Here is a 24,868-nt window from a genome sequence, read left to right as displayed (position 1 = left end):
CAAGTTGCTATACATCAATACAACCATTATAGCCCAGATTTTAATAATATGTATTCATTAAGTGCATAGTAATTACATAAATTGCAAAAAAGTGCAATAAACTACAAAAAAATTGAAAATCGTTTTTGCTTTTTTTAACATATATTTGTAGTTAGAGAAATTTAAGAGGCTTATCCCTCAAAACTGTAAATACAAAAAAGTTGCACAAAATAGTTTCCCACCACAGGAAATTTATTTTGAGTGTCTTCATAATTTTATTTTTGAAATACACCAATTTTTATACACTGCAAGAAAAACGAAAATAAATATTATAGTGCAAATTTGCAAAAAAGCAGCATATGCATCAAAATAAACTATTTCCAGCAGTGCAATATGAGTCCTAAGCATCCCAGAAACGACACAGAAAGGCATAAAGTCAAAGATAACTTTTAAAAAGACCAGTATATGCCCTGAGGCCCTGATCATAAAAAAGACTACATTTCCGCGAAAATGACGTTACTTCCGGTTTCGGGCAGGTAATGGCGGAAATGCAAAAGTTCGCGCTGACGTCTATTCCAACGTAGGAAGTGTTATGAACAGCTGATCGGATTGGCAAAGCGTGTTTCTGGAATATTATGTTTTTGTTCCTGCAAGCGCTTTTTATGCAGTTTTTGCAAAGCTTTATGTGGAAGGAAACCGTGACCTAGGACAAGCTGGCATGAGATGTAAGTACAACTCCTCCGGTTTCATATGCAAAAAATTTTTTTTGTGCTAGCTTACGTGGTTGCAGTGCTACTGGGATTTAAAAATAGTTACGCAAAACAGAGCGTGTCCGCTCCGATCGGCTCTAAAGGGTTAAAACACAGCTAATAAAACACAATTTTCTTAATGCAAACATCAGTGACTCAACATTAGCAACCAAAGGGTTCAGTCTACAGCTCACACTCATGTGAAGCTACAGCCTCCCCCTTTAGTCTCTGTCATCCTTCTGCTCCTGCACAAACAAAGCAAGACAAAACCTCCACCCTTCTTCTACAGGCTGGGTGAATTGTTGTGGACATTCACTAATCCTAAAGTCGGCACTGTTTTTGTCTCAGTATCAAGTCAGTTAAACTTTTAGTCGTCAGTCCGTCACAGTCCAGTCACATGCATACATCCACACACATTCATACCAGATATTGCTGATAATGGAGTCTCACGCGCAACCTATTCGAGCTTCCATCACCAGCAAGATGACGTCATCATTTTAAAGGAAAACAGTTCCTTGTTTTTGGACTGGATTGACTCGCTGCAATCCTTTTAGGCTCAGGACTTCTCATGTGATCAATGTCACATATAAGTGAATTTCTCCCAAGCCCATTATAATCATGGAGAAAAACACTTTGCCACTGTTTCCAGTAAGAATATTTTATAGCGCTTTAAAGTTCAACCTCTCAGGTCTGGATTAAAGAGCTGATTTGTTAAATCGGGAACTCACAAAATACCAAAATATCACCACCGGTGGATCACACCTCTCAGATGTTCTTATCTCAGTGCACTGTAACAAAAGCACAAACAAACGCAACCAATAAAATACTAATAAAGTAACAAATACTGGGGCCCATTGCAAACATGTCCAAGCATAAAACCATCTTTCTCTCTCTTAGAGAAAGAAAACAATCCAAACCTCACTGATAAAATCAACCTAGTGTCAAGCAAAACCCAAAAATCAACCAAAACTTCACCAGAAAGTTTTCCTCCCTCCCGGGACAATATTGTGCAGGAATACAGGCACCGTAACTCCTTTTGCACTGACAAAAACATGTTGGATTGACTTGATTCAATAGTGGACACTGGTTGCACACAAAGGTTTTGCTTTGGCAGAAACTTAAACAACTGAGTTAAATCAACACAACCTTTTCATATTCAGTAAACCTGCATGTTGTGTTCATAAAACACGATTGAAACATGTTCAGATGGAGTAAGTTGAGCTCCTGGAACATTTTAATCCTTCAATTGAAATTGAATGGGTCTACAACAACTACCATCCTCCTATCTCTATCCTGGTTGCAGCAGGGCTGGGAAATAACCCTGAAGTGATAGGTTACCAGGCAGGGTACACCCTGGACAGCTCACCAGTCTATCAGATAGAAACACACAGCCGTTTACATTCATGGATAATTTAGCACAGGACCTTCTTACTGTGGAGCAACAGCACTAACCAGCATGCCAACAATGGAGGAAATACAGGAAAGCTATGATTTCCTGTATTTGAGGCAGAATTATTTTGTTCTTGCCCTTGACAGGTTAATCCACAATAAATAGCAACAGCATGCATGTGGTGTGTGTGTCGTTGTCTGCCTCTTATAACTCCAGTGATTTTCCTGTAGTTTGAAATCTTATGTGGTGTTGACACAATAATTTGTTGTAAACCAGGAAATTCCCAACTGTGGTAGAAAGCACAGCTTAGCCTTAGCAAATGTTCAAAGAAAAGTCGTCACTTCCTGATTTCTGCTTCACTGATAAATATTGCCACACTGGGGTTTTTGCAAATGATATCAGTGAGCACTGTGTGGCAGCTGGAGTCAGACAACTGAAGCTCCCACAATCAAGACCACAAACAGCTTTCAAAGGAGATTTGAAGCTTTTCTGGCAGCAAGCTTCATGATTTATGGGACTGGAACTGGAACAGAAACTACCTGATCACCAATGGTGAGCTGGCATGGAATTATTTTTATGACATTTTATCAAAGTTATAAATAAGCATGCCCATTAACACATAGTGAGTGAGCATGTTGTCTTCCCACGCAGTGAACAGCGGATGCTAATGTTTTTGTCACTTTTTACAGAGTCAAACTCAAAGTAAGGTCAGTGCTTCCACGCTTTAAACGCTGCACGCTCACACTCTCTCCACACTCGATAGATTATCCATTGTTCATCTGCACACAGCTGCGGTTTTAGTAACGCAGTAACGCAGCGTGCTTACGGGAAAGTAACAGTAATCTAATTACCTTTTTTGCAATAGTAATCCCTCACTTTACTCGTTTCTTGAAAAAAGTAATTGGATTACTGCCCATCTCTGGTTGGAGCTGTGCACTTGTGGGTTCAACCTTGTGTACACGTTTATCTTTGCTGTGTGTACTTGTACCTCTGAGTGGAAGCTGAACTCTTGAGTTCGAGTATCGAAGCATCAGCTGTGACGTTAAAGTCCAAACAGCTCGTTCATTTGACGTGCAAATGAACGAAGGTAACGCCGTTTTCATGTGGATGTGTCACTGAGACACTTTCCACATCCACAGCTCACAAAATGGGAAACTATAGAAGTATAACAATGAAGAAGTTACTATGTTACGGGTCCCAAGGATGAAGACCTCGATGACAAATATGTTACCTGTAAAAGCAGGTGAAGAGCAGAGTAAGGAAGACACGATGCGTCTCTGCTTTCCTCCAGAACGTGTCTGAGTCTGATTTATTTCACACAAATAAATGCTATAAAACACTAAACATGAGCTTTCAATATACTGTTCAGCTGGTTCCTCATTCACATCAATTACATTTACTTATTTCACAACATCAGTGAAATATACTCTTTTTAACTGGTTCAGTTTCTCAAGTTCACACTTCTTTCCATAACAGCTACATCCTTTTATCATATCAATAAACACATCACATTGTCTTCTGCAGTGTCTTACTGGCTAAACAGTTCTATTCAATAACAGCATTGGTAAATACATTACATTTGTTCCCTCCAGTAATTTACTGGCAAAATCACTATTTAGTGCATCATGAAACACAGCTTGTTGAATCAACCCATGAATGCCTCTGTTAGCTACACAGAGTTGCTCAGAGTGCTTGTGTTACACTAGCTAATCTACTCAGTCACTTTAACAGAACTATTAACATTCACATCTCACAGAACTGATTTGATTGGAGCATTACAACACGTTTGCACAGAGCATAGGAGCGCACTGACTCTGCTTCACGAGCGCTCCACCTAACGAGCGGGCTCGCGGTGCGGTCGCGCGGGACACTCCTCTGGTTTTCTCCCGTGTTTACATATAAATAACTTTGGCGGACCGCCTTAACTCTCCCATTCACATTAACGTGGGTAACCATGGTGACAATAAACAACATTTTCGGTGCGAGCACCGTGTACCGACCTGTAAAAGCAGGTGAAGAGCAGAGTAAGGAAGACACGATGCGTCTCTGCTTTCCTCCAGAACGTGTCTGAGGAAGCAGCGGAAGGTGGGCTCCACTTACTGCTCCCCGAAACCCCGGAGCAAGCACCAAAGTTCCGCCCTCACTGCTTTCTAACATAAAATGAATCCCTGTTACATGGATTTTCTATCCTCTTAAAGAAACTGAAAATAAATACATATAGCAATGAAAAATGTCCCGTTACATGAGTGTTTTACACAAAATAATATTCATGTGGTCATTCCCTCACAGGGGTGCCACAACTACACTGCTGTTTTGACAGAGACACAGTGTGTTTATCTAACTTGGCTGAAGCCAAAGTTCTCCAGACAAATTCAGTCTGTTTCTGCCAAGTGTGAACTCACTGGATGAGCGCCAGATACACAGAATCAAAAAGCGATAAATTACTTTTCTTATGTCATGTTCCCGTCACAAACTGGCTCAAGGAGAGGGGAAGCAGGAGTCCACAGATGAAATGTTCCTATAAATAAAGTGGAATTTATTCAAACTTTACCAAAACTTCAACACATCAAATACAAGCAGTTCAGCAGGGAGTGGATGTGTGTTGCATGTGCCAGGTGGATGCAGAGAGAGGCCAGGGCCACGTTCAAACCTGAACACGCTGCACAGTGTTTTCTTCCATTTGTTAGGGATGAATGAAATGCTTCCTTGAAAGGATGTGTGCAGTCACCAGTGGGCGTGGAAGCATGTGCGCCCTCATTTGGTGGGTGTGCAAGAAAAGTCATCCTGTCACACAGCAATGCCTACATAAATCACACCACTCTGCTTAAAATAATAATGTTTAGTGAAGCAGGTGAAGCAAAGGGCTGCTTTTAATAGGCTGGGAGACCCAGGTGTGCTGCTTTAGCTGCTGAGCCTCTTATGACAGAACAGCGGAGAGTGGTAAGAAGGGAGGAGGGGGTCTGGCTGTGTTTGTGAACGATAGATGGTGTAACTCTGGGCATTTCTCTATCAAAGAGACGCTATGCTGTAAGGACATTGAGCTGCTAGCGGTTAGCATGAGACCGTACTATCTACCACGAGAGTTTACACACGTGATTATGATAGCTGTGTATGTCCCGCCCTCTGCTAACGCTGCAGCAGCCTGTGAGGTCCTGCACACTGTAACCAGCAGACTCCAAACACAGCACCCTCAGGCCCTTTTCCTGATCTCTGGGGACTTTAAAGATGATGTAACCATTTAATTATGGTTACATAATTAATTATGTAATTAATTATGCAAAATGCAAAACGCTCAGCTGTGTCTCCAATCAAAGCTCTGTAACTTCAGAGCTGATGTTCATATGTTGACTAATGGTTTTCTTTCATTTTTGATGTACTGCAGAATATTTGTATAAAATCCAGGCCAGGAAAATCTCCTTCATGTGTTTCTGTGTTTTGTCTTCAGCTACGTTGACACAAAGGCCTCTGCTGTGACGCTCACACCTTTGATAAAGTCTGGAGAGTGTCAGCTTCCTGTTTATAGATACAAAAATATGTAATGTTGTGAACTCTGGCCGCAGCGGCGCAAGAAAAAGGAGAATTACGGGAAGCACTCACAACAGGTAAAATCAAAATAACAAAGTAAAGTACGATAAAATAAAAACCAACAAAAGAACAACACAATATACTTCCCCGTACTGTTACTGCTAACCTCTGTTAACCTAGTAACTCTTACCTTCTAACTGACAGCTGGTCAATAAACGAGCTCCATAAACGCTCCATATTCACCTTTACATGGAATATAAAGGGAAAAGAAGAAACACAGTGCTGTGTCAGCGTTAGACATATAGATATATCCTTGCTTTTAATACATTTGAAGGTGGGTGGGAGAGGTGCTTCTCCGCGTAGTCTACGGTCTCTTTGGGATCGGTAAAGCTTTTCCTCACATCACCATGGGTCACTAACAGCTTTGCAGGGTATAGCAGTCTGTACCTGACGCCGGTCATCCCACGTAGTCTTCCTCTCATATTTGCAAATGCGGCTCTGCGTTTCCAACAGAGGGAGGGAAATCTGGGAGGATGTTTATTTTAAAAACCCTTATACATCAGGTTCTTGTTCTCTGCAGCTTTCAGCAGAATTTCCTCACCAATGTGGTAGTAGTGCAATCTCAAGATGATGGGCCGAGGAAGATGACTTTGTTTGGGACGCTGGCGATTCACTCTATGTGCTCGATCGATGAGTGGCTTCTCCTCGAGAGATAGCGCCTCCGCCAACAGGTGTGAACCAACTCAGTCATCTTGGGTCCCTCTGTGCCTTCTGGTATTCCTGCAGTTCTTAAATTATTCCTCCTGGAGTGCCTCAAGAGCTCCACATCTCTCATCTAACTTCTTTACCTCCGCAGACAAACGCTCCACAGTGGCCTGGAGAGTGGCGATGGTGTCAGAGTGGTTCGAGGCACAGTCCTGCAGTTCAGTCAAAGTGTTATCATGCCTGGCCACGTCGCTTTTTATGTCCGAAATTGAGGGCTGGATGCTCTGGTTCAAGGATGATATCTCGCCTCCTATGGTGGTAGAAATCTCTAATATGCAAGTGTCCAGTGCTAGTTAGTTAGTTCTAGTGGTTAGTGGGGCTTTATTTGATGATTCTAGTGTGTGTTACATTGTTGTCATATTGTTGAGTCGCAGAGCTGTACAGTGTTACAGTTTCTGTAGAGTCTGGTATAAGGAACTCAGATCCCTCTGTGAATAATGTTCACTGAAACTGATCTGTAGTTAATGAACTAGTCAGGATTTACACTAGAGAACGTTTCTGCCATTACAGGGCCTGTATTTGTAGAGCGCTTTACTCGTCCCTAAGGACCCCAAAGTGCTTTTTTGCCCAAGGACACAACGACCGAGACTGTCCAAGCCGGGGCTCGAACCGGCAACCTTCCGATTACAAGACGAGCTGCCAACTCTTGAGCCACGATCGCCCCACATATTGTTGTCTTTTGTTGCAGACACCAAGTGTTGAGATCCTGTCTCAACCTCCTACATTCTTCCAGCAGGTTACACATTATTTTTTGTATTTGGAATCAAATATATGTGTCAGTTGGGCCTAGTGCAGGGGTCAGCAACCTTTAACACCCAAAGAGCCTTTTGGACCCGGTTTCAACGCAAAGGGTCAGGGTTCGGGAAAACACTGGGAGCCGCAAATACTTTGTGACATCTAAAATGAAGATAACACTGTGTATATTGTTTTTACCTTTATGCTTTGTGTGAACAACTACAGTGTGTTGCTTATGAAATCCATGAAGTGCTACAGAGAAAATTACATTTGATTTATGTAATGAACACATTTTGAGCTCTTAAAGAAATATAACAAAGGAAAGCTGAACTACAATGATCCATGTAGCAAACACAAACTGTTATATCGCCTTTGGGCTTTTGGAGCCTTGACCTGACTTTTAAAAAAAGCGCGTTCATGCAAACATCGTCGGGTCTGCCGTGATATGTTTACAACGGGACTTCTGCTCCTGAACCTCTGCGCACAGCGTCTGCAGGTCGGGGCTGTACGAAGTCACTTTATCTCTACAGGACTGTAAGCTGTCGTCTGTGAGGCGTGAGCGTGTTTGTTTGAACACAGTTCACGGTGGAGAACAGCTGCTGACATAATGTGGATCCAAGATCCATAACTGGCCTACCTGGGGCTGAAAGTCTCCATAAATGCAGGCGTTTCGGCGGCTACACCGGCTTCCACGAGTGTGACGCTTATTTTGAGAAAATAATAGAATATAAATGTATTTTTATATTTCAATATCACAATAATCTTCCAATGTAGAACTACAAGTTAAAAAAGAAGTAACATAAATCAAATCCACTTCAGCTAAATACTTCTCATTTATTTCCATCTTACATGCTGTGACTGCAGCCATTCCCACATCTCTGTGAATGGGACTCATGGACATGGATCAGTGGTTGTTGATCAATGGTCCTGAGAATCTGCATAATTAAGATGAAGGAACGGAGCTCCCAGCCCATCGTTCCTGCAGCTGCTTTCAGTCTTTATGCAAATGTCCTGTTTGTAAGACTGAAACCTGCAGCTGAGACTGAAGACGTCACCTGATGATGACGACACGTTTCTCCCACAAAACGCTGCGTCCAGATGAACAGAAGCAACAGACTCACTTTCCTGGATGATTGAGATGCATCAAGACTTCATTGTGTGTTACTTCTCATTCAGCACAGACACATTATTCCTGTTAGGTCATGTCAGCTGTCACTCAGTACAAGCACAACTGTGAACAACACAAACTTCTCTTCAATGTGTCACAGAAACACTAAGTGTGAGAGCCTGTATGACACACAGGACAGACTGTAAGCTCTGCTGGCTGCACAGCACTTTGTAGCAGTTTTCCAACATGTCCTCCACCCGTGATGTCAGTGGTGGGACCCCAGTCACAGCACTCAGCACCACCTCCTTTAAATGGATTTTATAGCAGTTCCTCCCGTTACTCGGTGCAACGCTTCTTAAATGTGTTTTTGCAGGATAAAACACAGCAGGTGGTGTAGAGAGGACGTCAGCTGACGGAGCAGAGGGAGGCAGACTGTGGATAAATGACAGAGTGAGAGGAGAGCAACCATGACAGAAGCACAGGTGTGGCAGATAGAAGTGGCTTTATAGACACTTATTGTCAGTCCTCGTGCATGCTGTGGAAATAAGTGTCTGTGTCATGAGGTGACATGTGAGCTTATCTTTGGTCAATAAAGCTGAACGACCAGTTTTCACTTTGCTTGTTACGCTTGTTTAGTGACGTCTGGGTTTCTGTGGAGCCCGAATTTTGATGAGTTCTGGTGAAATCATCTGAGATCATCTGAGCATCGGTGAAGAGTCAGCAGAGAAAGTGTGGGACAGAAGTTTGCTTTGGACACATGGACTGAAATCAAAAAGTAACAAACAGGATTTCCAATGGACAGTATGGAGAAGTGAAAGTACACAAAGGCTGTGCTGGAACACGTGTGTTACACTTTTTGACAGCTGAGAACAAAACACAATATTTTGCATCATCTCTGCAGTGTCTCTTCTTTCCTCTGCTGTTGTGCTTTTAGCTCCAAACTGTTTCAAATGGTTTGTCAGCAAGCTGACCTCTGACCTCTGCAGTACTAACTCCTGACCCGTACAAAGAGCGGGCGTTTCTGACCTTTGACCTGCAGCTGTATGTCTCTCAGTCTCAGTTCTTCTCTCCGTCACTGATGGAGCAGGTGTAGTTGCTGCTGACAGTCAGTCGTTTGTTTTCTCAGAGTGAGGCTGAAGTCTGAACTGTTCAGAGCATCAGGTCTCATCAACGTGCGCTGCTGTAACGCCGCTTTGTCCTCTGAGATCACCAGGTATGAAACCTGAGTGCTGACAGAGCAGCATGTTCCCCCTCATTCACCTCCACCACCACAGCCAAGGCATGCTGGGAAACTGAGGACACACAGACGGAGAACTGAAGTGTCTGCTGTGTGTTCATCTCAGAGTCCTCACAGGTGACACATTAGCTCCAGAACACCAAGCCAGGTGTTTGAAGCCTGACAGGGATTCTTCCCATCCAGAGGGAGGATTTAGCTGCACAACAATGAACATTAGTGTGTAGTTTAGAAACACAGACTGTGCCTGCACTGCATCTAGTGAAGAAAAGTGTTACTGCCAGAGAACGAGGCTCCTTTAAAGCAGCTGATATTAAGGTTGAAAAATCAACAATAAGCTGATGTAATCAACGTTTCACAAAATGGTCAGCAGCTAAAATCTGGAGCCGTTCTTTGGTGGTAATTAACAGTTTGTTCTTGTTAGCTAATTATGTCATTAAAGGTAGCAGCAGAAGCCTTGTGTTGAAAGCCCATTCACTCACACATTCACACAGTATGTGTGTGTCTGTGTTACACTGTGGACATCCCTTCTGTTGGAGCGCCATCTTGTGGCAGGTTTAAGAAATGTTCTTCTTGTAAATCCAAACTGATGCACCTCCATAGCAGACTGTGGAGGCTTTCAGTGACATGAAGACTTGATTTATACTGTCATATTCTCCTGTTACACAAAGCACAGCACGCTGAACATGGATGAACTGAAACTCCCAGCATCTGACTGAGGAAAAGCACAAATCATTCTCACACTGACTCCTGCTTGATTTTAGATTTGCTTTCAAATCCTCACACTTTCATATGAAGCACTAAATGGGCTCCAGACTGTTTAGCTCAGCTTCCTGTCAAACACACTGCTGCTCACACCGAGGCTCAGTTTACTCCTCCAGCCTGGCTTAACCTGCTGTCTGTTAAAAACAGTCCCACACTCCTCTGTTTAATCCTTCTGATCAGACTCTTTGATTTTGTATTGTTTTTACCTGAAGTTGTGTTTTTGACATGGTTCTGTCTGTGAAATAAAGCTCACACACACACTGCTACAGTCCTTCATACACTTAGAAACGAAGCTGCTCCTTTCCTCAGTGCTGACACATAAAGAAGAGTTGGTTTTATATCCAACACGTCTCTGTTCCAGAAAACAGCTTCAGCAGCCTCTGAGTCTGAACTTGGAGTTGGTTATAAGCCACAGGCCTGTGTGCACAGCAATGAGGAAATATAATGCAGTAAGTGAAACATGGATGTGTGGAACAGATTATCCCAAAGGTTGATTCTGTTCATCTGGACGTTCTCAGTGAAACATTTGGTCTCTCGGTCAGGTGACTCCTTTAGTCTCAGCTGACTGCAGCTTTCCAAACCTTTGTCACTGGATCACTCACTTCATCTCCAACGTGTCCCTGACACAGACAGCTGGAGCCGTTACAGCAAAATCATTGATCATCGTTTTTAGAACATTAGCTGGTGTTGGTGGGCAGGCTAGCAGTGCTAATTGTTAGCACTAGTTCTGCTGCTCTCCCTTTGTCTCTGTTATTGTTGGTCTTTAGTGAACAATAGAAAGTGTCTTCATGAGACTGTTGCCTAATGTTCAAATGTAGATAACACCACCTGCACCAACCTGTTACACAGCACAACCCTCTGGTGTAGCTTTGCCCATACGGTAAAAAAATATATTTTAAAATACATTTTAAAATATATTTATATATTTAAAATGTATTTTAGCACATATATTTTTTGGCCATTTTTTGTATATTTTGAAATATATTAATAAAATATATTTCAAAATACAATTTAAATGTATTTAAAATCATTCAAAAAAAATATAAATTTAACCCTTCATATATTTCTAAGAAAACACATTCACATGTAACATCTGAAAGAAATCTTTATTTGATGTTTAAAACATACATATAGCATATCAATCAAGCAAGGAATATTCATTTTATAAGTTTATTCTCATTACATACTTAAACATTCTAAAAGAAACACACACACATATACATATATGTGTGTATATATATATATATATATATATATATATATATATATACACAGTCTCAGTTCCCCCAGCTTTCACTGCAATCCTCAAAGCCCTTCTGGACACGCTGGGAAACCCCTTCCTTACCCCCACTGTAACAAACAAAAGTCACAGTTCTATTACTTTTATCAGAGTTAAAATAAAAATGTGATTTATGTTAGCTGGCTTCATTTAGCAAACAGATATTTCTGTTTATACAGATACAGATATTAATACAGATATATTTTACGCATAATTTACCTCTTTTTTTTTCCTAGATGGGAAGTCTATCCAGTTCACATTACAGTAATGCTAACACCCCTTTTGGTCGTCTCTCCTTACCTTCCAGCATTCATAAATCTGTTGACCTTCTTTGTCTGAGACCAACCACTACAATGCATCATCACCTATTTGTATTGGTAACTTACTTTACAACCTATTTTAATGGTTGCAAAGTAAGTTACTTGTGCTGTATGCAATTTTAGATACACAGAAAGTCTTCACATACTATATATGGCTGTCATAGTGTCCTTATCAAGGGCAGTTCTTCACTCTGCGCCGATGTCCGTTTTGCTCTGTCCTCCTATAAAAAGCATGAACATTTGAGTGTTTGACTAGTTTTAGATTTCCAAAAATTTGATATTTGTACAACTAAACATTTGAACTACAATTATATGCTATTGAGCGATACTTTTATGGGTAATTTTCGGTAAAGAAACTGGTGACAGAGTTGTAGGCTTTTTAAAGTACTATTAGCTAACCATTTGAACTGACTTTCAAAGCTGATTACCTTTTAAATTGCTGTGGATCAAAACCTCCAGTGGGAAGGCGGCCATTAGAAGAACACGCACCATTGAACCTGAAAATAACAAAAACAAACAAAAAACAGAACAATATATAAGAGTCCGGTAGGGTAATAAATCTCTTCTGAAGCAATATAGTTATTTTGGGTGAAAAACAAAACATTCCTCTAAAATATATATACTGACATCAGCAATCAACATCATGATTGTAATTATTTCCTTTTTAGTACATCTACTGCTGTTTGCATGTGTCAAGCACTACGACTGTATCTATGCATATAAATTCACCATATATATCCAGCAAAAATGTTTTGTTATAGGAAAACAAACAAAGGCATTCAATCAGAGGTGAGAAATTAATTGGGAATATGAATTATAGGTGAACTATTCTTTACCTACTAGCAATCAAGCTTCTTTAACCAAGAAGCTTGAAATATTTGAATGTAAAATAAAATAAATAAATAAATAATAATAAAAATAACATGATGTAATTAAAATGCACAACTTACATTAAGGAAATCTGCATTTGTATCCACAGGCTAAAAGTAAAACAGTAAATGTGTTAGTGATAGTACAGGTATTTGTAAAAAAAAAAAAAAAGAGGCAGTAACTGTGACGCTTCTAGTGGGATGCTAAATGCAGAGATTTATATTTACAGTATAATACTGCATGTACGGGTAACTGTGTTGTGAACTGTAACTGAATATTAGAGAATCTCAGAGAAATTAAATGTATTTATTTTTTGAATTTATCAATCATAAAACTGTGTGTTTTGAAGGCCTGTTACGATAGCGACTTTTTGTTGGTCGGTATATTGCCCCATAAACAATTGCGACAAGTTATGTCATTGTCATTTTAAGACCATTTTATGTCTTTGAATGTATAATCATAATATAACACCATAATAATGCAAGATCTACACACTTTCAATTGACAAACCAACATCTAATTCTTAAAGTATTTAGATCATTGAAATTAGGAATCAAAATATTAGATACCTTAAAAACTTGAATAAATAGTAAGTTTTCTAACAAATAGAAAACAATGATATTTAATGTTATTGTTTTGTTATCATTATATTTTATTTTTGTAAATATAATGGCACATAAATTACATCATCAACAATTATTGAGGTCATGTACATGTACTGTGTGTTAAGTCGATATATCGATTATTGTGATAGGCCTACTGTTTTGGTATCATAACGAGCTTGTCAAACATGCATGACCACTAAACAATGTCTAAGCAGTAGTATTGGTCTGAATGACAACAAACATAACTAGTGTTTTGGAAAATCTGTTAGAAAACAGTTATTTCAATAATTATGATTAGCATGTGACACAGACACCGCATAAAAAACCACAACAACAAATACTTACTTTAGGAGGATGGGGGAGGGCAGCATGAGGTTGAGACTTTGACATCTGTAAGAAACAAATTCATGTATTACAAACAAGTCACTTAAAAATACATTAATGTGGCAGACTGTTCCCTGTTCAGATGCAGTGTATAAGTACAATCAGGGCTGTCCCAACAATGGGGTGGGGCCAAGTGGCTGCAACCCTAGGTACAATGTGCAGGTATATATAATTACATATAATATATGTGAATAAAGCAAGAATCTGTTTAGGTTAGTCACTGTGCTGACTGATGCTTGCTAGGTTTATATGATTGCAAACTGCACAAAAACAACAACAGCAACAACATTAATGACAATGACAAACAAAATTACTTACATTTATGTAAATCTCACATTAGGAAGATCTGCATTCGATTTCATGGGCTGAAATAAATAGGCAGAAACATTACTGCTAAAAAAATAAAAAACAAAAACTCTAAAAAGCCTAAAAATGACTTAAAAAGCAAGGAAATGTGGAACATTGTAATTAGCGAACATTAATAAAGCATAACTGTTCTTTGTTTCTAACCTTGGTAAGTACTCTGTAGCCAGAAGGAGAGGTAGGATTTCTGTGAAAGCCAAATTAAATGTGAATAGGCTTTGATAGTTATTGAGAAGGCAGAATAATAAGAAAAGGCAAAAGTACGTCACAATATAATTAATTAAGTTACATATTTTGATTACCAAATTATGGAAGCGTGGAGCTGCCACCCAGGCAAAAGAAAAATAGAGCTATATCACGTTATGACGTGAAATGTTTATTGTTCTAACATTATGCTTTTCATGTTTGTATAATACAGTGGTTCTTAACCTTGTTGGAGGTACCGAACCCCACCAGTTTCATATGCGCATTCATTGAACCCCTCTTTAGTGAAAAATAAAGTGTGTTTTTTTTTTCAAATTAGACGTATATATGTTTTTTACTGGTGCACAAAATGAGCCGTGCACGTCACAGCGGAGGCTCTGCCGAACCCCTGAGACCAACTCACCGAACCCCTAGGGTTCGATCGAACCCAGGTTAAGAACCACTGGTATAATATAATATCACGTTATTATAATATACATAATTGTCACGTTCGCACAATATTGTACGGACGTGATAATTATGTACATTTTTCGTACAATGTTGTTCAAACATGTTGTTCAAACATGATAGTATATTGTTAGAACGATAAACTTTTCACGTTATAACGTGATATACTTATATTTCTCTTTTGCCTGGGTGGCAGCTCTACGCTTCCGTTCCAAATAAGCGAGAATAAAGTAATATTATATGGGAAAAGGCACCTGCTAGCTTGATGATGGAGGCTTCTTAGACTGGCCACCCGCCTTGGCTTCTTGTCGCCACTCCACGAAATAAAGGTCCGTTTCCTCTAATTATTCATCCTCATTAAAATCTCGTATATGTTCAGTTGGCAGAATTGAGAATTTTACATCTTCCAACCACTTAATTAACGCGAACATAATCGGCTTGTTTCTTCCCGTCTCCTGTATCCGGCCGTTCCTCTCGCTGTCAGATTTCGCGCCTCAGAGACGTCGTTATTTTTCAAAAAAAAAAAAAAAGAAGAAAGAAAGAAAGAAATGTTTAAATATTTTATTTTTATTAATTACTTTTCATTATATCTTTATTTTTTAAACCACCGTGGCAATGCGCATGCGCATACACTCCTGCACGCAAAGGGCTTTGGAGTTGACGTAATGTCGCAATGCATTGTGGGAGCGCAGCACCATCTTGGCAGGTCACGAATCAAAACAAGATTGCTACGAACCATTCTGAAACGTAGCTCAAAAGAAAATGACGGTATAGAGACAGATTCTGTCCAGATGCAAAGAGACGGTACTTGATTGTTGAAATGTGGACCCATATGAAATATAGCCGTGGAGTAGAAACCCTGAAGACCAAACCGCTATTGACTTAGCATGATCTACTCTCATACCTTGTCTGTGGAGTCAGAGCATACATGGCGCACCAATTTCACAATTATAAATCTCTGGAGGCGCACATCCAATTCACCAAGGACTGGGTACAAGATTTGGCTATTTTTAAGCCTCCACGTTGTGAGTACGGCGTCATTCAAGCAAAGGTAAGTCAGCTTGAGTACTGCGAGTAAAATGCGTTTGATTCCCCCCAACATTCAAATTAGTGCTAGCAAAAATTCATTCGTGAGGGGGAAATTACAGTGAGAACATGTAGAGGCTCTGTTAGAGGGATAACATAGTGAGTTCAGTGCATTGATGTGACATTGTCCTGAAGGATTTAGTTATTCTTTATGGTTAAAGAAATTGCCCTAATTAATTCATATTTATTATAAATAATCCTAATTACACATCTTGCTTCCTTGTTTGTGTCCTGTGTCACTAAAAATACATTCTGTTTTAGTTTTATACATTGATTAATGACCTGCAGAATCTCCTTGTCATATTAGGTGTCCATAGTTGTCACTTAAAGTCGAACTTTATGTTTTCTCCCTCTTGAAAGTGATTACATCCTTGCATTACATACTTTAGGTTCATTTTTTGCTGATAGGTTTCTAAAAAGAAACATGCAGATTTAGAATATAACATGCAGCGTTCTATAGATGGATACATAAAAACACTTTATTTGTTACATTTATGATAAATGGATTTGAAAGTAAATAAAACACATTTGTGTCGGCCTTGGCTCATAGTTCTTGTCTTTAAATGAACTTTGTCTGTGTGTGTTTCAGGTCCTGCACTCTTAAAGACTGAATTGCAGCATTGCAGCCACAGGTCATTGTGAGCATCACAGGGAAGGTTGAAGCCGCCCACTGCAGCTGTATGGCTAGAGTCGTGGAGACTTGCAGCCATGTCACTGCTCTTCTGTTTAATGTAGAAGCAACAGTGAGGATCTGTGGCACAAGGACTGTTACAGATGAACCTGCATACTGGGTTTTGCTGGGTAATATGACCAAGATACAGCCAGAGGTTGGCCATAAGATAGACTTCTCCTCTTCAGCTGCCCAAAAAAAAGGTTCTTGATCAAAACATAAACAGACCATTCGTTGTGACAGGTAAAAGAAGCCATCCTCAAAAAAGAAAAGTTCCACCTGCTACTGTGGAGGAGTTGGATCAACTGATGGGACAATATTTTTCCAAGCATAGTTCTGTTCTGAATAACCCATAATGTTTTAATTTAGGGGGCCATGTAAATACTTTGCATTTACTGAATATGTACTTACTAAATACCACTGTTCAAAAGTTGAATAAAGAAACAAAGAAATGTTTGCCTATTTTTAATTAAAAGCACTTTGTCGAACATCACATCAGTTACAATGTAGAAAAAATGTTATGTATAGTTTACAAATGACAAAATGTTCACATAAAATCATGACAGCATTTGTATAATATCACCCACTACTAGCATTCTGTAATTTACTGTCTCTTTTGAAAACTTATCACTTATCACATGGAGAAACCTTTGGAATGCAAGCATGCTGATCCACACAGGTATGCACACAGGTGTACACATGGGTATTCACAGACGCGGACTACAGCTTTCTTGGCTGCTGCCTCAAAGCACACTGTGCGCTGTCTATCCTGCGTGCTGCACAATATCGTTTATTATTTAGTAACTATTGATATCTATGGCTAGCTAGTTTATTGTGATGGTGCTTTTTTTTCTATTATTATGTTGCTCTTTGTTGTTTGCTGTCTCCTCTGTTTTGTTTTTTTTCTCCATACAGGTGACCCAGGAGTTTTTTTTTTGTTGTTTGTTTTTTTTTCTCTCTTCCCCCCCTTCTCACCGTCTCTTCCCCCCTTTGGTTTTCTTTCTTTCTCTCCCTCTCTTTCTTTCATTCTTTCCCCCTGTCCTGTCCCACAGTTATGTCTGTCCCGTTTGTAGCAACTGAAAATAAAATAAATTCATAATTATAATAAAGGTCAATCAAATGGACCAATATGGCAAGGCCATGATGATCCACTTGGTAAAATAAATCCGCCTGGCATCTTTCTTGGCCTCAAGACAACAATTCTGATGGCTATAGATCCAAACGGGACAAAAAAAATAAATAAATAAAGTAGTCTCAGAATAGTGAATTAAACCAACATTTATTGTTGATTTTTTTTTTAACAAGAAAAACATTTTTAAACTGAATAAAAACAATGCCAATAACCAAAATAAATAGAAGCATACATGAAAACTACACAGTCCTTCACCTTTCTGTCTGATTTTTTTAAGGAAAACAGTTTTTCATTCCACTAAAAACAGGACAAACCCACCAGCATGAACATTAAATAAACTATTACAATTGTAAAACAAAACTCATTTACAAAATGTAATAATTATCAGTGGGTCCCAGGAAATAGAATGTGACATGGGATTTAGATTTCCGTTACCAGGATGGTCGGGTTCAGCGTAGTCTTTATCACCACCTGTCAAAGACACATCATCAATATTCATGTTTGCTCAGGTTATTCACTTGTTCACATCTGTCTGAGATCATTCATACTGTTGTATGGATGTGTGTACAGTATGTATATAATTATCAGCTATGTAAAAGATATTATCATCTCTGTTCTTACCTAGTTGGAAGTCCTCCATTCAAACTCAGAGAGCCGCTGGAGGAAGGTGGTGATCCGAGGGCTGATTCTTGTAACCTTCCTCTTTACGACACGACCTGTCTTGCGGCTTGTACCAAGTTTTGCAGGGCATTTTGTTCCCATGTCTGGATTGATCCTCACAAAGAACCTTTTAACGGAAAAAAGGCTGCTTTAATTTCAAAATTAAAACATACGTTACAGCAATCACCTATATGTTTCTGCAACTGTAAAAAGAGAAGGAGAAAAAAAAAGAAGAGAAAAAAGGAAAAAAAAAAAAAAAAAGAAAACTTATCACTACATAAACAGCACAAGACTTAAGAGTATTTAACAAGAGCATTTTTCCCTGGTTTTACTACCACACTGGGGCACATGTTCACCAAAACGCAGCAAACCTTTGCCATCTTATCCAGGAAGGTCACCTTTTTACCCTCACATGGAAGAAGTAATCTGATTGGCATGGTGGTATGTAGCATGTAGTTTGAAGCAGGGATTTCGTAGTGCCCCATGTGTAGTGTTGGAACCCAGTCAGGATTTGTTTCATTCATTTCATAGGCTGGTTTGTTGCAATAATGCCAAATAATTAGCAACTCTATAAATAGAAGGTAGTTCTGCATGTTTGTTCTAAGTTTGTGCTATGATCTCAGAGCGCATTGAAAATAAAATTAACAGGCTATAAAGAATAATATGAACTTATTTAGAACTTACCTGAATGAAAATACTGGAGCACACCAACAGATATCTGTGGCTGGTAGAGAACTGAATATCAGCTCGTCTCGCAGCTGCTATCCAGGCTAGACGCCTTCTTTTGGTAACATCCAACACATAAGCTCCCTCATGATGTTTCCAGGTGAGGAAACAATGAAAAGAGAGCCTGTTTTCAAGCTTATTCCTTTGTCGGTAGTGCAATCTAACATTACAACCGACCACACAGCAAGCATTTGTTTGGCCTGCTAATATGGCGCCTTGACCAAAAATCCTGGCTACGCCCCATCCCGTAAGATCACGCTCCAGAGCCCTATTAACGTACGGATCTAGAAAGAAGACGCTGCATTTTTAACTCTGAGGGAGATGGAGAATGAGCCTATTTCCAAAACAGTGGAGTGTGTTCCTTTAAGTACTAAATTGTATATATTGTCAAAAACTAAAGTGTACATAGCAGTTGTTGTATCTTGTTTACTGTATCACTGACAGATAATTTCAAAGTCAATGAACGCTACATTATAGTGAGATATTGTGTAATGTGAAATACTGTAAGCAAATGAATAAACAACCTAATTCGTGATAGACCTTTGACTCTGTTTTGTTTGAATCCAACTGTTTTTTGCAGATGTGCATAAAACATGTTACTTTTAGTATTGTTATCATTATCATCATTATTGCACTAAATATATTTTAAATAAAGGATACTTTGATATACATTCTACTGTAAGGTTGGAAATGTATTTTCTTCACCCTAAAATATGTTTTGAAATGTATTTTGGTTTGAAAGAAATATATTTTCAATTTCAAAAATATATTTTTTTGGAGCATCACAAATACAAAATATATTTACCATATATTTGAAATATATTTTGGCCAGGAAAAATGTATTTTTTTACCGTATGGGTTTGCTGCTGCTGACTTTGAAAATCACACCAAACATGGAATCAAATATATCGACTCAGCTTAGACTACAGAGAAGCTCGGCACTGCTCACAAAACTCAACACAAAAGGCTTTTTAAAGACAACAATCACTTTGACAGACACACAAACACGACTGAGTACAGAGCAGCTGCTGGTTTGAAGCCACAGAAATGTTCAAATGTTTAAACACACTGCAGCGTTGCAGCCGTGATGCATTTGTGCTGCTAAGGCCACACACATCAGCTGCCTTACATTTTAGTACCAGTTCATCTCTGACCATGGCAGCACAGTCTTTCCAGTACAGTGATGTTGGTGGGGACAGTGGGGACTGATTGTTCATTGGCTGTAAGCCGGTCACATGGACGTTTAACTGGTGCTTTGATTGCTCTGTAGTCTGTTGTGCCTGTGAGCTGCTCCTAAAATGAGACAGATTATAATTGTCACCATTCTGTTAATGACTCTTATTATGTGCGCTCTCCTCCACTGTCACACTAAACACATTAAATCTTTATTTTTGTGTAAAGTCAGGATTTATTGGCTCTTCTTAAAAGCGTCATGAAGTGCAAAACTCAGCAAACATTATACAAAAGTAGATTTAGAAGCTGAACAGAACTGAAAACATTTAAAGTGACAGTCAGCACAAATCCAGCTGACATCTCCATCCAACCCAAGTCTTCATTTAAAGTCATTATAACTGTGACACACGTTTGTTACAGTATTAATCCTGCCTGATGCTGCAGGGCCAACATCATGAAACAGGCTCAGCATTTATTTCCATTATGAAACTTTATCATTAAAAACAAACCATTGTTCTGCAGTCGTCCCAGGACTGTCGGTCAAACGTTCTCTCCACATGTTTAAGGCTGAGCTCACTTTATCGTCTGCCTGAAGGAGGGAAGCAGATGTTACTAAACATCACAATAAAACATATGAAATGGGTGCACATGAGGAACGTCTGCACTGTTAAAGCCATGCAAACATCTTCACACATGAAGCAGCAACACCTCTCAGTTTAGCAGCAGCTGGTAAAAGCCACAGTGATCCTGGAGCCTCCCTGAAGGACTCGTTCATCAGTAACTGTCAGGAGGACGATTAAACCTTCTGCACACGTCCTGTAGTTACACACTCGGGAGGAAAGACGACGTCCTCGCTCTGCAACATGATCTGTGTTTCATCCAGGACGCTCAAACACAGACTGGTCTCCAAATATTAGACGCACTGGTTCTTCATGCGTTTCTACCTGAGCACTCAGAGTCATTTCTACAACAGGCCTCCTTCACCTGCTGGTGCCTCTGTTTCTGTGTTTGGCTGTTTCCATCAGTGCCTGATGTTTGTGATCTTTGATCTGTTCTGAAGTCTCTCTTTGTAACACAAATGTTGTTTGGCTTCTTTTGCAAACAAGGCAAAAGAACTTTAATGGATTCATTTGCTGATCTTACTGTTCTGATGCAAAGCCGTCCTTTCAACGCTTTAGAAAGAAAACCAAACAATGTTTTTAAAACTTTCCCAAAATGTAAAAGCTATTAAAACCATAAACTTCTGCTCCTTGATCATGTGATTCTTCTTCTAGACTGTCTGTAATTGTTATTGCTGATTGTCAATAAAGTTGTTTTTTATAAGTTATGTTGTAAAGGAAGCTTGTGGCGAGGGAGGAGGGGCGACTAAAAGCAGGTTCATATAGTGGGAAAGTCCTCAGGTCATGTGAGGATATTTACTGATGCGTCAACACTGTCAGATAAAAGAACGGCTGCTGCATTTGTTCTCCCAGAAATAAGTTTGGTGATGAGTAAAAGAATTACAGATGATGTGGCAGTTTATACTGGGAGCTGGTAGTGATGTTACTGGCTTGAACTGGGTGGAGGACGCACTAATATGCAGGTATGTGGTTTGCTGGGACTCTAGCAGCGTGCTAGTGAGCACAGGTGATATGTCTTCAGACTCTAGGCAACATATTGTTTTTGATATACTTCATTTACTGTATAGAATCAAACACAGAGGGATAGAAGTGGATTTCTTATGGCTCCCTGTGAATATCGGTGTTGATGCAATGAACAGGACGATGAGTTTAAAAAGGTGCAGCAAGAAGAAGTCGTGCAGGTTTGACTATAAAATACAGTGAAAGTGAGGTGAAGAGTATAATGAAGGTAAAGATGAAGGACGAGTGGCAGGCACACTGGGACAGAGACGGGAAAGGCAGATATTATTATACAGAAAACAGTCGTGTAGAAGAAGCTGCAGCAGAGACCAGGATGGAATCTGGAGAGTCAGAGTTGGTCACACAGGCTTGAATAGCACACTTAAAAAGGTAAACATGACACAGGAAGTGTGACTTCTGTGGACCAGAGGAGACGTTTGACGGGTTGTTAGCGTAGTCAGGATGCTGGATGGAAACGCTGTGCCTGATAGGATGATTACAGGCTGGACTTTGTCTTCCTGTTACAGATGGATCCAGGCCCTGGATGACTGCTGGACACACATGACCCACACTAGGCTGCCTTCATCCATCCTTTCCTCCTTCACTGAGACTCAGAGTCAGCATGTATGTATTTATCAGTGATTTGAATTCTTTCATTACAGAGTGAAGTTAAAGTAGACGTGTGAACACACTAATAAACACAAAGGGACACAACTACTAGTCCAAGATGGAAAGCTGAAGTATTACACAGCTTTATGAACCTCCTGTTATCCTGGTAGACGAGTACAGCAATAAATCTTTTACTTGAACATCTTCTGGCTCCAATAAGCTTTGAAATGTGACCATGAAGTTAGAGACACACTGACTGAAACCCACAGCTGTGACTGTGGATCACATCCACACACAGTGTAGCTGCTGTCTCTGTGTGAGCCTTTGCACTGCTGCTCGCAGCACCGTTATATCACTCAGCGCTCGCTGCTGTTATTGAATCCACTTTTTACTGTCCGTGCAATCAAGCTCCTCTGCAGAGCTAGAAAATATCTTCGAACCAGTTTATGTGTTAGGGGATCCTTTGCAGTTGTGACTGTTGCCTCTGTTTTTGTCCTTTGGTTCCTGGGAGCCTTTTACATTTCCATCAGCAACAAATATCTGAACAGGCTTTATTGTAGGAAATACAGGAGTAAATAGTTGTCATTATTTATTAGATGTTGTTAAAGATGATCCGATGCTTGTTTAGTTTAATGCTGTGGCTTCAGTCAGCATCACTGTGCTGTATAGTTTTATTTTTCTGATCCTTCTGTTAAAGTTGCTGAATAAAAGCTGGTTGGTCTGCACCTCACCGCTGCCTCGAGCCTCCTTCTTTAAAGCAGCAGAGGCTCTTCATTCAGGTATCACAGCTCGAGTTGTTCTGCAGGAGACCCAGAGTACTGTCCTTGGTCCATAATGACATTAACTTTGATTCATGTCAACACGAAGCCTGAACGTCTGTGATGAACACACTATCAGCATCACTGACATATTTCATCATTTAAAAACACTTCCTGTCACCGTGGTGGTTACAGTGACATCATGCAGTTTGTGCTTTGACCTCCAGAGGGCGACAAATCAGCACAGACAGAGAGCTCCATTCAAACTTTGCTGCCATCAGGAATAATTCTTCAAATATAATCATCAGTGTTTGAGCAGTTATGATATCAGGGACAATCTAGACATGTGTGACAATACTGAACATGTCACATGACACACCTCAAACATCATGTGATCCACTCTCAGTCTGCACTTTCATTCATGACTTCATGAATTTATGATCAGTTTACTCCTGAAATATTCAAATGCTGCAGGGTGAAGAACAACAAAGTGCTGACACATGTTTGTGTTTCAAACAAGAAAACCAGCAGAAATAAATCATCTTTGGACAACATGACAGAGATTAGTGAGTTTCCAACTTGCACTTGAATGCAGCACAGACAGATTCTGATGTTCGTGGTTGTAAACGTGTCCTCAAACGCCGCTCTGACTCTTTCCTTCCTGCTCAAAGTTCCTCTTTTCTGAACTTGGTGTTTGTGCCTGACGCTGATCGTCTCCGTGTGGAGCTCCGTGTGAAGGTAACGTTAGCAGTGTGTAATGTTTCCTGGCTAACATCAGCTGTGTGCAGCTCAGTTCCAGCACAAATGTGCCGCTCCATAGTTCACGGTAACGGACTCATGAGGTCGACCGTTAAACGCTCTCCCGCCATTTTGTCTGTGTGCGCGGATGTGTACGTTTTTGTTACCACTGTCATCTCATCAATAGCCTATTTGTAAAAGATCTCTGTTCATAGTTTAGTTGGATTTTAAAACTCTGTAGTTGGACAGTTTTATTTTGGACTGATGCTAAAATTCTTGCTGATTGTTTCTGTCGAGGTTTTGTACTTGACATCCGCCATTTTGGATGTGATAAGCTGTAGAGAGTGCGTCCAAAAAGAGAAACCAGAAAGAGAACCTGTTTTATTAATAACCTCTTGCAAATAGAAGAATATGAAAAAAACAACAACAAATAGGATAAAACCTTTAAATTACTTGAATTTTTAAAATCACCATCATCTGTTAACACAAATTTGATCATTTCAAATTTGTGTTTTCATTTTCTCTTCCCAGTTACTTCTTTCTCATTCTCTTCATTCTCCTTGTCACCTTACGTCTCACTCCTTAACTGAAGTTATAGTTCTAACATAAGAAGTCCCACCAACGTCCTTTATTTAATCTCTGTGTTGTCACAGTTATTATCATCAGATCAGACATGAGACCCAGACAACAACATAAGTTTACAAGCTAACATCATGTCAGCTAACATTAGACGATAGCATCATAAACTTTAAATTACTTTGCCTCTGATCAACAGTTTGATTACATTCTCACATCACAGGTTTATTTGCTAAGTGTGAGTCCGCCCACATTAGATCCACTTTTCAGTAGGTGGAATAATTTGTAGTATATAGGTAATACATCAACAATGCTGCCGTGGCTAAGTTAGGAATATTTATAATGTCATTTCCAAAACTTGCATATGATCTGCAATTTGTAGCAGATCTACTGACTGTC

At 39.7% G+C, this 24,868-nt stretch overlaps 2 protein-coding genes across 4 annotated transcripts in view; one reads left to right on the top strand and one right to left on the bottom strand.

Moving 5' to 3' along the window:
- The window catches only part of LOC309702233 (uncharacterized protein), a 33,289-nt gene extending 29,697 nt beyond the window's left edge, over positions 1 to 3,592 (bottom strand). For all 3 annotated transcript variants that reach the window (XM_082526764.1, XM_082526766.1, XM_082526767.1), the window contains exon 1: positions 3,350 to 3,592. The gene's annotated coding sequence lies outside the window, so the exon portion shown is untranslated. The remainder of the gene's footprint in view (positions 1 to 3,349) is intronic.
- LOC309703011 (uncharacterized protein) overlaps positions 1 to 24,868 on the top strand; it is a gene marked incomplete at its 3' end in the record, with an annotated part of 348,344 nt that overhangs the window by 156,940 nt on the left and 166,536 nt on the right. The window lies entirely within an intron of this gene.

Source organism: Aulonocara stuartgranti (genome assembly GCF_965226115.1).
Source record: "Aulonocara stuartgranti genome assembly, chromosome: 3".
Lineage (NCBI taxonomy): Eukaryota > Metazoa > Chordata > Actinopteri > Cichliformes > Cichlidae > Aulonocara > Aulonocara stuartgranti.
This window is presented reverse-complemented; position numbering and strand designations above follow the sequence as displayed.